Genomic DNA, 12,023 nt, shown 5'->3' with positions numbered 1-12,023 from the left:
CCGTGTGAGGGGAGGCATGGTGGTGGTTACCTCAGGAGACAGCATGGGGCTCTTTATCCCCCTGTGCCCGCTGGGTTTGTGGCGTGCCTGCATCGTGTTCCTGTTTGAAATCAGTGTTTAAGTGTCTGGGCTAACAGTGACATACTCTGGGTAAGGGAGCTATCCACGGGCTGGAAATGTTTTGAGGCAGATGTGGTGATTAAGGAGGATCTAGTGTTATACTAATACCTGCTCTAGCTGCAATACCTATTATATCTGTAATACCTGATACAACAGTGTGGTAATCAGAAAGCTGAGTCGCTGTGAGGTGAGGGTAGTGGAGTTGGCCACAGGAGTCCTCTGAGGTCAGGGCAGAGAAGGTGAGCAGCACATGTCCCTGTCCAGATATACACAAAGTGTTTGGTTTGGGTGCCCTCGTTTCATCATCCTTTTATCAGCACGAAGCAAATGTCTTTAAAGATAACTTGTGTGTGTTTGAAAAACACTGATATGAAAGGCTCAATATTCAGTCCTTCTTCCCTACTGAAGCCTTCAACTATAAGATGCAAATATGTGTCTTCTTTTATAAGTAACAATTTTATTCTTGCCTTTGGTGTAGGATAAAGCCTCTATCTGAAACAGCATGTGCCAGATTTGCAGCTGTTGGGCTGAAAAGATCTAGATGAAGATTGAAAAGCATCCTTGTTTTAGGAATTCTGTGCACCAAACACAGGAGAGGAAAGAACAAGTAAAGAGAACACAGGAATCATCACTTCTGCATACAGACTGTCTGAATTAATCTTTAGCTTTAAGCCTCGAGGAAGAATAGGCTGTACCAGTAGTTTATCATAAATGTATCCTAATTCAGGCTTCAGATTAAAGTAGGTTAATCCAAAAAGCCGCTAAAATCAAAAGCACAATGGAAATTTGTTGAGTTAGGACTGTCACATCAGCTCCAGTGTAACATGGTGACATCATGATAACTTGGTGTATACCAATGCATAAGTTCATCAGTGTTACAAGGCAGTTTGATTCCTAAAGCAGCTGAATTAAAACCCTCCGAAAGTTTGGCTGGAAAGCATCCATGGATGAACTAAACTGGTTTGCTTTAAGCAAACTGGAAATTAACTGCTTTGTAGTTCAGAGAAGAGCATAACTGAGAAAATATGAAATCCTACTTGAGAATGAAAGCGGAATTGAAGAAGACAGTTCTAAAGCCAGGTAGGCTGCTTGGTATGAACACTTATTTATTAATAAACACAACGTGCTTGCAGCATTTGGCTGGTCTACAGAATCCTCAAAAGCCCTGGAAACTGATCAAGGTTTTGATGTGCTGCTGGGTTTCTTTCCCTGTCCCCTGCATAATCCAGAAAATACCAATGCTTTTAAAGAGAGGCTGCTTGGAAAATTTGCTGAGAACTGCAGATCCGTTCTTCACTCTGCTGTCAGGAGGGGAGTTTGAGGTCCTGAGGCCCCGTGGCTGCGCTGGGGACATGGTGGTGCTGCTGTCTGAGGTGCTGAAGCTGGAGGGCTGCAAGGGATCCCCCCACATGAGGTGGGCAAAAGCAGGAGGAGGGGGTCCATGTGGGAATCCTGCAGTTGGTTTTGATCTGCTTTGATGAGGGATAGACACAGCGATTAGTTGTGGCCTTTGTGTTTTAACTGGAGACTGCAAATAGTCTTTATATCAATACAAAAGGAGGGTACATTTGAATTTCATTATATTATTGCTTAATTGTAGTTCACTGCATGCTGGAAGTTCTGTCGACCACTTTGGGGCTTTTGAGGCTAAACATGGAGGCACATATGCAGGCTACATTAGAAAGCCCCATGACAGTATTTTTTGTGTAAGCCGTGTTTCGTGAAGGTTTTCTCTCTTCAGGCTGGGCTGCTGCAGAGATCACACTCTGCTCTGACTCATTGGGCTCTACTGCTGTGCAGCCAATATGAAATTTAAAAAGGTAACACTTCAGGAAACTGGAACACATTCTGTTGCTGCTTTACCATTTTTATGCATAATTAGATGCTAGATTTGCAGGACAGGCTTAGTTGTAAGAAGCTATCCAAGAGAACAAATGTGGGTGAATTTCATTTTAAAAAATGATGCTTTCTGCTTGCTTGAGAACTAAGAAGTTTCAGGTGATTATCTTGAAGAGGTGATGATAAAGGTTCTTGAGGGTTGTCAATGTAAAACTGGTGCATACAGCAGTTTAGGTGTTGATAGAAATAACCCAGTCCTGACTCAAAATAATTGCTTTTGCCAGAGAACTATCCTTGAAACTCATTTCAATTCCAAGGCACACTGCACTGGGATTCGATAGCATCCTCCACTCAGGACTGCACAGGAGAGGGCTGAAAACAAGCTCTTACAGAAGGGAATGAACTGATTGGTCTGTGAAAACTCCAAGCCATGGAGATAGTGCTGGGAAGTGTCATCATGACGTGGGGGGTTCCGAGCCAATCACACCCACTGTGAGGAGTCTTTGCAAAGCTGCTACTTCAAATGGCAGTGTTGGATAAGGGGAAGAAAATGTATTTTTTATCCTGGGATAAAAGAATTCAGGTTAGGAGAAAATGAGAATGAAACAGAGATGAAATGTTCTTGACAAGAATGCTTAAGGAATACCCACTCCTCGCACATTCTATGGTGATGTGTTTGTCTAGGAGTGCTGTGATTAGGAGTGCTATGATTAGCAGTGTGTTACTATAGCACAAAACAATGCAGTTACTGTGCAGGTCACTTTCTTATCTGCTGTCACTTCACATCTCTATTTCTTCTTTTGTTGGAGGGTCAGCTTAGTTCATGGTGCTTTTAAATTCTTCATTTCCTGTCTCTCTCTGGTTTTCCTTTCACCTCTTCCCTGAAACAAATCTTAAAGTGAAAATTCCATACAATTGTACCTCACCTGAGGACTAGCCAATGGAAGACCAAAAAATACCTGTTGTTGTTTGGTTTTGCTTTAAAGGAAAACTCTCCCCCTCTACACTGACAATATAAAAAAAAAAAAGACTTTTTTTTTTTTTTTTTTTAATAAAAACTAATGCACCAAAACCACAGCGACAAAGCAGAAACCGTTGCAGGAATTACTCCACTGCAGCTGGTACAGTTCTTCCCAGTTACCACAAGAGGGACATAGAGGGAAAGCTAATGTAGAGCTGGGAAAGGATGCCAACAGAGCGGCTTTACGCAGGTTCACAGGAACATGTGTTTTCCTTTTGTTTAGGAAGATCTTCTGGGATCATAACGTGTCTGTAGCTTCCTTCATCCCATAGAATCCTTAAAAAGCTGTATAGACATTATAAAATGTGATAATAAGCATTAATGGTTGTAATGGCGCTTTTCCCAGAACTTTGTACCTTCCCTCAGCGTTTTCCTATTTTAATATGTGTAGTAGCGCTGGGACAGAGAGAGGTTGGGCTGGCTGTATTCTGGTTCCATCTCTAAGGCTGAACCAACAAACCTTGCAGCATTCAGCAGGCATGTGCAGGAGAGGGGTATGGAGCTAGTTTTGTGTGTTTAGTTTTCACAAATGAATGGCTGATGATGCAGATGTAGTGAGATCAGAGCTCATCTAAATGCCTCCATGAAACAAAAACACCATGAAATCCCCTTAAGTAAACATTGAAGGGTTTATTGGGCCCTTGCGGAATTAAAAAACATGGTCTCGATATGCACTAGATTGGAAGTAATGCAGCATGTGTGTTTAAGGATATGCAGTTGATTAATCCCTAATGTCAGTAAAGCTTTGTTTCCAGCCCTGGTGAGACAGAGGCATTGCTACTTGGGCATGCTGCTGTTTGGGATCCAAACAATAATACTGGGAGAAGTGCTATTGTGAGTAAGATGGGAAAAATGCCTTCTTTTGAAATAACTATGGACTTCAGTCTTACCACATTTCTGTGCCGGGTATTTGAACTGCATTCGAAGCTCTTGGTGAGTGCTATTAGATTGAATGGTCATTTTTGAAAGCCCAGTTTAATACACAGAATATTTTCACAAAAAAAAAGGCATATCAGAAAAAAGTAAGGATTTCTCCAAGGTGCAGAAGTGTGTGCGTGGCAGTGAATGCAGCCCAGCTTTAACTTCAGAAGTGTGAGTAATGTAGTATAGAAAATTCACAGCAAAGGGCTGTTGCTCATTATCATGGGAATCTCAATGCTTTTATCCTTCAAATTGTGTAATACTTCTGTTTCAACTGCCTTCCCTGCAGGTTCAGTTGTGGCTATAAAAAGTATTACTGAAACAAGGCATGGATTGGGAACTTAAAACAGTGAAGGAAAAGGAGGAAAAGATCTTGACATTTCTTCAGTGATCCTGAATGAAGAAGGTACTTAGATATTATGGTGATGAGTGACATAAACTGATAAGAGATGAAAGCCAGTAAATGAAACTACCTATAAACTCTGTGCTATAAACCAGTTTTCTTTCACTGTCTAAGTTAAGTGGATACTAAAAGGCTAATAAACTGTGAAAAGGTAATTTAATATTAAAATACTAATTAAAACTACTTTATTTAAGTATTAAATTTGAAATCCTTCCTTCCAAAATGTATTAAAATCCTTTCTAACACCCACTCCTTGAAAATAGCTGAAGTGTGTGTTCATCCTAAACAATGCCACGTTAGCACAGACTCAATTCAAGGAACTCATCTAGGGGAAAAGTCTTTTTATGAACAAAGCTTCTGGCTTTCTGAAGGTTTCTGGTTGCAAAAGTGCTATGTGAAGTGATCTCTTTAACTGGCCACAGAAGTTAAAAGCAAACTGTGCTAACAAAAAGGCATGGTTTCTAAACTCCAAGAAATAAAATTGCTGGAATTGATGGATACATTCAAGAACATATTTAAGAGTATCTGTTACCTATTAAATCTGTTTTGGGTAGGAGTTCTGTAAGGAGCAGACTTGTTAAAAATCCTCAGTTTCTAAAGGGGCATCAAAGTTTCTTTAAACTGGGCTTCTTCAAAACAGATGTCATTGTATCTGAGTGTAAAACCAGCTATTGAAGCCCTTGATTGACTACAAAGAGTGTACATGTTCCTTTGTTTTAATTTCTGGCAGTTCTTCTGGGCAGATGGAGAAGCACTGAGGTTATTTCAGTGTAATGTAAAATCCAGTGCTTCACAAAGGGTTTGATGTGTGTTTGGATCTCATGGAGTGGAGTTCCTCCCCTTGGTTTAGTGGGGAAAATAGGAGAGTGGTGAGCTTTCAGGTTGTCCCTGGAGGCTCATTTAAATTTATAAATACTTTAAAGTTTTAGCAACACAACTTCTGATGTGGTAGAAGCTTGCTTTCTTCTCAAAGCATTCCTGCTTTACATACATGTTTTTAACCTTGGGGGAAGGTGGCACGCACAGGGTTAAATAGGAGGTTGTTTTCATAAAGAGTATCTTAAGAGAGCAAATCGCTTGAAAACCAGTGTTTTTGGAGTCCCACCCTGCCTTTTTCTTTGCTTTTTCTTTAAGTGAATAACATACTTGCATACTCTACATAGAAAGTGAATCCTTCCAAGTAATTCTTTGTTCCTGCTGTGGGAGAGGTCTGTTTGGCACTTGTTTAAAAAAAGGAATAATACAAGCCATCCCATAATAAGGTGTATTGCCCTTTGGGTTTTGCTGGGGGGTATCTAAACACACATGTAAGAATGTGTGTTCAGCCATATAATGTGGCTACATGACTTGAAGGAGTGGTTCAGACTCCTGTTGGGCTAAACACCTGCATCCATGAAGGTCCTTGTCCTGGACCACGAACCATTTGATTTTCAGGTCTCCAGCTCTCAAGAATTATTCCCTCTGGCTTTTTCATGGGTATCTCAGGTCCTTTTGATGTGAAATACAGCATTTGCCAGCGAGGCCTTCTCCTTTCATTGCAGATATCAAAGGTTCAGAAAACAGTAAGTGTAAGCACTTTCATAGTGGCAGCTATAGGTAAGGTTAGTAATATTAACAGTTGCTTCTCCTTTATTTCTTGCCTGAAGAAAAACCAGGTCTAGAATTAAGGAGACCAGATGTATTAGGTGTTGCAGTTATTTTGCTGTCATGGAAGCCCTTCCCTTAGAAAGTCTCTATTTCTGATGTCTGGGGTGAGTGCAGGGCAGGAAGAGCTTGGGTGCCTGAACCAGACTGGTTTCAGGATGGAGAAGCTTGCTTGAAGTGGAAAGAATGTTTTCTTTGCAGAATGTTGTGGATTTGAAGAGGAACCAAGCCAGTACTGAGTGCAGGTCATCAATGGTTACAGAACAGCTTTGTAATGCCTTCCCAGAAGTCAGGAGTTCCTTGGAAAGGTACCCACGCCACTGGTGGAGTTTCATCAAATGGCATATGAAAAGATCTGGACAGTGTACTCCTGAGAGTGGAGGTTTCTGTTGATTATACCTACTTCCTAAACACTGTGGGCTTAAAATACAGTGGATTTGCCCCTGCTTGCATAAAATGAAGTTTCCCACTATCGAGTTGTTGTTAAGGAGTGCTTCATGGAGTTCTTTTGCTAAGGGTTATTGATTTCCCGGTCACTGTATGGTTTCATTGCCTGCTCCTCAGCTGCAAAGCCAGGGCAGAGGTGGAGTGATTCTCCCACCCTAGCCTGGTAGTGCTGGTTACTGAGACTTCCTCAGACTGGATTATTTAGGACCTACTGACCTCCCTTCGTAGCAGCAGCTACCAAGGCAACATGGTAACGCCTCAGGACCTTCTCTGGGTCCTATCTACCAGGCTTTCAGCAGTACTCCCAAATTAACTGCCCAGCGAGCCTTTGCTTTTGGCTTTCCTTGCACTGTGTGAGGAGGCAGAGTTCCCACTGGGGAAGGCAGCCAGTGTGACAGCCAGTAAATAAATGGAGGGGTGCTGGAAGAGCTATGAAGAGATGGAGGGATAAGGAGTCGTTCCAGGCTGTTCCCTCTGGAGTCATGCAGACCAGCAGTTATCAAGTGGTGCCATTGGAGAGTCACGTTGCAGAAGCTGCTACAGGTGCTGTGATGAAAGTGGAGTCTCTGTGAATTCCTGGCCCCTGAGCAAGACTCATGGCAACACTATGGACCCATCATGGAGGCTGGAAACTCTGAACTGGGGCTGGTTTTACTAAAAAGGAAATTATTAGGCTTGATTTATGATCAAACAGAAGTTTTCAAACAGCATTTCAGTTCTGGCCCAGAAATCCATGAGGCTTATGTCATTTAGAGGAAACTCAGAACACAGGCATTTTTTATGTAGCTGTTAGCAAATGTTATTAAGAAAATGAAATGTTAAACTAGATCCTATGGCCTTTTTTTTTCAGCTCGAGTGTGAAGACAGAGCAAAGTTCTAATGAGAAGCAAGTAAGTGGCATTTCAGTCTCAGACAAGATACTAACAGATGAGACCACCACCCTGGCAGCAGATTAGTATGTGACTTTGCTGGAAGAGGTGATTGCGAAAGGATGTGAAGAAGGTCTGGAGAGCAATAATTCAAAATAGCACTTTAGTAATGATGTCATTTAAACAAAAAAGCAACATTGAACACTGGGTAATGAACTCCTTTGGATCAAGAGCAACGCAGGGCCACTGGCCAAGGTGCAGAAGAACTTCTACAGCAGGCGGAATTGCACAGTGCAATAAAGAGCTGTGAAAAGCCCAAAGCATGCAAGGTCATGATGGAAAAGCCATATTAGAATAATCCTGAGGAGTGACAGGATAAATAACCCAATGTTTTTTGTGAGCATGAGGTCTTACTAGGGAATGGAGGGGAGGAAGGTATTAGAACTGTAATAAGTACTATATTCACTCACAGTCAATCCATGTGTCTTGAAGTCAGAAGATCTTGTGCTAACTGGAGCACTGGAACAGCTTGGAATGGTTGCTATGATCCCAGCCTGATCCTGAGCTCTTCTCTTGGGGCTCAAAAAAAAATCCAGTTACAACCTGTATCCACCTCCTTGACTGAGGAAGCGGAAGGGCTGAAACAAGACAAGGGAGATTATTTTTTGGGGGCTTGATCAACATCAGGAAACATCAAAAATGGCATTTAAAAGCTGTACTGTTGGAGGTTTTTTCTTTAGAGGATGGCCCATCCTGGTGCTGCAAGTGGTCTGGATTGGTGGCTCAGGGTATGGAGATCAGCCCTTTCCTGGCAGGTATGGGTAGTTTAAAACAAACTCCCACTGAATTCAGCGATGAACAGCCAAAGGCCTGGTCAGCTTGGTGGGAGGCTGCACGTGCCATGCTCCTTTTTCCCCTTTTATACTATTTGTTCCATATCCCACTAGAGGCCACCACAAACCTCATCTGGGAAAAAACCCCAAAACAACAGAAAAGAAGGGTGGGGGCACCTGCAGTTCTAAATGGCAAAAGTTCCTGGTTTATAGGGAGATTTAGAAGTGGAACTTGGATATCCCTAGAAACAACTTCTCTTCCCACTGTGGTAGGAGTAACTCCCAGATGTGACTTGAAGCCAGCAAATGATCTCAGGCTGTGAGATCAGATTTTGCTGAGTGTACAGGGTTAGACACATTCATTACTCTTTCCAGAAGATCTTCTGTCCAAACCATGCATTGATATTTGATTTCCTTGGGAAATATTGGCCTTCGTGAAAGCCTTTACTGCATCTGTGTATAGAGGCTCAAGGTTTCAACATTGGCTCCTGCCTTGCCAGTAGAAAGTTGCTTTTGTCATTGCTATTTATTCACCTGAGGCGTGGGGTTCCTGGAATTGTGTGTGCTTTCCTGGAAGAAGTGTTGAAGGGTGGAATGGCTTGTGCAGGAAGCATTTAAAGACTGAAAAGATGTCAAGGAGAGACAAGGCAGCTGCTCAGGGAGAGCTCTTGGATTCCACTGTCATGATAGGTATTTCTCTGGCAGTCATTGTCTCAGGAGCTCAGTGTTGCTTACACCCAGAGTGCTTTGGCTTGAGGAAAGGTTAATGGAAGAAACTGCCTCTGTGCTAGCCAAGAGTAATTGGCCTTTAGTGAAGGAAGCATTGCAGAAACACAGAGGATCAAACTTCAAGTTTCCATGTGGATTTAAAATCAAAGTAATGCTGTGACTGTCACAGTTCAGCTGATACGTGTCCTTGCAAGCTTCGGATGGGAAGAGCTGTTTAGATGAAGCAGGGACTGACTGAATCTTTACACAGACCGAGATACTGAAAAACTGTGTGGAAAAGATTTGCTTTTGTGACTGTTTTTCAGCTTTGGGTGGGGTCAGGAGAAGGAATTGCCAGAATTCTCCAGAGCCAGCTCATTCCTGTGAGATTTCTGGTCCGATATTCTCTTGAAAACTCCAGAGGTTTGGACCAGTCTCCAGACTGGATCTTGTTGGAGAGCTTCCCCCGGCTCCTCAGCCTGTACGTGCCATGTTTCCATCTCTAGAGGTGAAAAACCCAACAGCTCAGAGTCTGCATGATGTCGAATTTTCCTCTGAGTTTCTAAATGCTGTATAAAGAAGCCCAATTTTTGGATGAAGCCAATAATCCAGAATGTCTCGAGGCTTAGGGAAAGAAAACGTTCTGTGAAAAGAGATGTATGGTGAGACAGGCTGACAGCGTGAGCAGCAGGGAAAGCACATGGCTCCTTTGCTTCCATAATCCTTGAGGCTGGTGAAACAAGCAGTTTCACAAATGCAACTGTTTACCTTAAGGCTCATGGGCCTCTTGAATTGGTTCTTTTGACTTGCACTGCTTTGTAACTTCCTGGTAGTCAGGATGAGGCAGCATAGTTCTCTTTAGCATTGTGGAAGCTATGGATAACGTTTTTGGAAGTTTATGGATTGTTTATGGAAGCTTGGGTGACGTTTTTGAGTCATAGCTGTGTGCTTTGCACCCAAGTGGGGAGATCCTTCTGCAGGAGAATAGCTGAGTATTTCACTTGTTACTTAACCAGATGTGAGTGAGGGCTCAGCTGCCGGGCTCTGTGCTGTTATTTCTGTTTGACAAGTCATCTTCATATTGGATGAGATCTCTTTTTTGAGAGAGACAAAGTGCTGCTGCTTCTGAGGACGATACCTGTCCTTCCCACCCCCAGAGCGTGGGCCCTGCAAACATCTTTGTCTCTTCATTCCTCTGACAGCCATAATTGTCTGACAGAAAAGCCTGTGCAGCACCTCAGGCAGGCAGTGAAGGGGGACAGCACTGTGAAGGATACACTGCCTTGTGCTACAATGGGCTCTGTCTACAAGGTACTGAGTTTACCGTTCTCTGCACAGGCCTGAGGAACTGGCATCCTTTTGTGGTCAAGGTTTTGAGAACAATTAATGAAGGCTTAAAGGACAGTTTCCAAGAAGAGGATTCGTTCTTGTTTGCTTAAAATCTAACCAAAGTTCTTAATTGGTTGAAGTGGGGTATAAGCAATCAAGATCGAGACAATGTTCTGCTCTGCCACCATCATGAGAGGAAGAAGGATTTCTGTGGCATACTAAGGCTCTGCTGTGATAATAACCCCATTTTCTTTTTTCATATTCAAGATTCTCTTTTTACAAGTGGATAATAAGACCACTTTAGAGAACAGCTTTGACAGGCTGCTGGTCCTTCCTATATCCCTCTGTTCTTTGTGCCCTCAGTGAGTCTCCCAGTCATCCTGATTCCACAGCAGTTAAAGAAAGCACCTACACTTGAAGAATTTTCATTGTAATTCCTAAAGGCTTTCCCCTCCGTGTCCCTTGTATGCAAGTGTTAAAGTACTCATAACCAAAACTAAAGTGTGTGAGGCATAGGAGTGTTGCATATAGTGACTTACTTCTTTTCCTCCTTTCTCTTTCTCACTGGGTATTTTGAAGAGTTTAGTTTGGAGAAAGCAATGGCCAGACTTCTGACCTAATGCTTTCAGCATCCCCATAGCTGGGGAAGATATGAAGGGGGGATTAATACAGAGTGATCTATCCTCTTCCTCTTCTTACAAGTTAACTCTCATTTTTACCACTGAAAAGCTTTATGGCTCCTGCAAGCAGCTGACTGCAAAGTACATTTCTACAGAGTACCTCAACAGTGGTCTTTTGATCACTGGTGTCCTGAGAAGACCTGATTGCTTGATGCTGGTTTTGCTTCTTTCCAGCTGTTAAATCACACCAGAGATCTTCCTTCTGGTTTCTGGTGTGTTTTCTTTTTTAAATGTAAGCAGGAGGGGTAATTGCTATGGAGCAGTTGTGTGAAAAAGAGCAAATGGGAAGAAAAGAACCAGCCCCTGTTGCAGTCGGTGAGAGAGGAAGTGTCAGGAGAACTATCATTAATCTTGAATCAACACTTACTAAAAAGCTACAGCTTTTTGCTGCATGGATCCAGGAGACCTGAACAGGTTTGCTTAATATAACATCTGGCATGGAAAATTGCTTCATGTTCCCCTGAGATGGCCACAGAAAGGGCAGCTTTGTGGTCTGTCAGAACATGGTGATTAAAACTACTGATCCAGCTTGTTGGGAAAGGTAGCTTACCGCTTCATACTTCTGAGCAGAGTAAACTGTGAGGTTCATGTTTTCTCTGTGGATCTTTGGGCTGTGACCATAGCAAGAGCAGATCTGTCTCCTGTGAATGGCTGCTAACCATTCCTTGGCTTGCTCTACACAAAGCAAGGTTTTCTCTGGAGTCCCAAGCCAAATGTTTCCCTTTTTTCCTGCTGTTCTGCACTCTGTTATGTATTTGGCTGTGCTCTCTGTCCCAGAGGTGTCTATGTTCTGGTGGTATTAGGTATGAAGAGATTGTCAGGTTCCCTGGGATCTTCCTTGCTGAAAGGAACGATGGAAATGATCTTTTTTTTTTCTGAAGCTGTCTGTCAGAAGACTGATGCCATGTGCCAACTTGTGGCTAGAAGGCAGTAATTTGAGGCCAGCAAACACTCATCTATGTAATGCTTGTATATATGATACAGAAATAGTATTATTCATATACAGTGTGTGCATTTATGTGTAGCTACTGAACTAATCGGGTGCAGACAGCTCCAGCAGGATCCAAGCACATCTCCAGGCTCCCCTGGGTTCAGTGTTCTACCTCCGAAGGGGTCAATGCCAAATGTTTCCTTTGAATTAAAAACTCTTGGTACACACTCAAAACCCAGTCAATGCTCCCTAAGAGAGTCCCTAGGCTATTAAAAAGT

At 42.6% G+C, this 12,023-nt stretch overlaps 1 protein-coding gene across 7 annotated transcripts in view; it reads left to right on the top strand.

Moving 5' to 3' along the window:
• Positions 1–12,023, top strand: part of COMP (cartilage oligomeric matrix protein) — a 36,920-nt gene that overhangs the window by 1,142 nt on the left and 23,755 nt on the right. For 3 of the 7 annotated variants that reach the window (XM_065699810.1, XM_065699807.1, XM_065699802.1), the window contains exon 2: positions 4,191–4,307. The exons of 2 other annotated variants lie outside the window; for them this stretch is intronic. The gene's annotated coding sequence lies outside the window, so the exon portion shown is untranslated. Of the gene's footprint in view, positions 1–619; positions 1,201–1,349; positions 1,535–4,190; positions 4,308–7,245; positions 7,286–12,023 lie in introns of those variants that run through there. 2 more of the 7 variants (XM_065699804.1, XM_065699803.1) reach the window with 2 other exon arrangements.

The sequence above is a fragment of the Lathamus discolor genome, chromosome 21 (genome assembly GCF_037157495.1).
Source record: "Lathamus discolor isolate bLatDis1 chromosome 21, bLatDis1.hap1, whole genome shotgun sequence".
Lineage (NCBI taxonomy): Eukaryota > Metazoa > Chordata > Aves > Psittaciformes > Psittacidae > Lathamus > Lathamus discolor.
The sequence above is the reverse complement of the archived record's forward strand: the minus strand, read 5'-3'. Positions and strand labels throughout refer to the sequence as shown.